Here is a 1,645-nt window from a genome sequence, read left to right as displayed (position 1 = left end):
GCGCTGGAGAGAATCTTGGGAATTGGTCTTCTCGAGGGCGGCGGGGCCTATTGCATCGGTCTGTGTAGTGTTTGGCTCTTTGGAGGTGTCGACCCTTTCAAGAGCGTGCTCTTCGACCTTGTCTATAGAGAGGCCCGCCATGTTGGTGATATAGTCTGTGTAGCTGCGAGTGTGGTTGGCAATCTTTGCGACCTAATTGTGATCGACTGCCCGGAAACCGAGGGAAGACTTGGTCTGAGTCAGTGGCCAGTGGTGGAAGATCTGTATCTTTCTTATGTTTCGTTACGCCTCTATCCTCCCAGGTCGCCTAGACCAAAGCCGGCCCAGGCGGCTGCTGCTCGTGAAGTCGCTCTAGCTTCTCCACCTCCAGCGGCCAGACTTCCTGGCCATTCCCTTACCCCAGAATTACTCTCCGCGTATACGATACGATGGGGGAGCATTGACAGGGAGCGGTGGGTACTCTGAATCATGTTCGGTAATATCTATCAAACTAGGAAGCTCGGCCAACAGGCACAATGGCCGTGAAACAGAGGGTCAAACAGGTTCAGTCGGAGAATGCCTGCCCATTCGAGTTAGTGCTGAATTTTCCTATCCGACACTCGATGGAGGATACGAATTAGTGCCTCATCTGAGTCTCGCAAGATCGTGAGCAGACGCAATCTCACAACACCCTCCCCGAAAGATGTTACGGAAAAATATCTTCAGTTCTGAGTATTCGGGACGGCACCCGGAACGTATAGCCCCGTGGCTATCACACCAGCGCTTTTAAATTTCACTTGTCCCGCTCCAGTGGGTTTGACAGTTATAAATGAGAGAGCCACAGTACTAGAAGGCTGTCTGAAGTCAAATCGCCTACTGCTTCGGACGCGAGGATCATTCGTGCCTTGATGGTCCATCTCAGACCTATAGACTGTCAATCTGATCAGGGAACAACATCCGACAAAAGCATCCAGCATGTCTCCAGCAGAAACAAACGGCACTCTGAAGAAATCTTCCTATTCCCAGCCATTCTTGCACATCACCGGCCACAACAAGCAGAACAAGGCCATTGTCCATAGAACTACTCAAAATGATCCCACGGGATATGACGACTTCTGGGCGACCAACTTGTATGTCACCACAGGTATCCCGGTCGACCTGAACAACGACTTCGATCTGGAGACTTCGGACCGAATCATCCAGAGTGGCAAACTTGGCGTTGCACATTCATCTGGCACTGTGCTTCGATTTGCAGACTTTGCCCCCGGGAGTACCGGGTTCATGCACCGCACTTCGAGTATTGATTTTGGCATTGTCATTGAGGGCGCTGTGATCATGAAGTTGGATGATGGGAGCGAAACTCCAATGAAACGAGGCGATGTGGCTGTTCAAAGAGCCACTCAACATCAATGGGATAACGCAAGTCAGACTGAATGGGCTCGAGTCGTGTTTGTTCTCCAGGACATTCAACCGCTGACCATTAATGGCGAACGACTGAGGGAAGATCTGACCCATGCTGGAAGCCGTGTGCCGAGGAGTAATAATGACAAGGAATAGAGTTATTCACACTCCCCGTTCAGATATTGCAATTCCCATATCTTGATACACAGCAACGATTGAGAATGCTGATGAATCTATTGAATCCACGTAGGCGAGGAGGTTACTT

Source organism: Exophiala oligosperma (assembly GCF_000835515.1).
Source record: "Exophiala oligosperma strain CBS 72588 unplaced genomic scaffold supercont1.8, whole genome shotgun sequence".
Taxonomy (NCBI): domain Eukaryota; kingdom Fungi; phylum Ascomycota; class Eurotiomycetes; order Chaetothyriales; family Herpotrichiellaceae; genus Exophiala; species Exophiala oligosperma.
The sequence above is the reverse complement of the archived record's forward strand: the minus strand, read 5'-3'. Positions refer to the sequence as shown.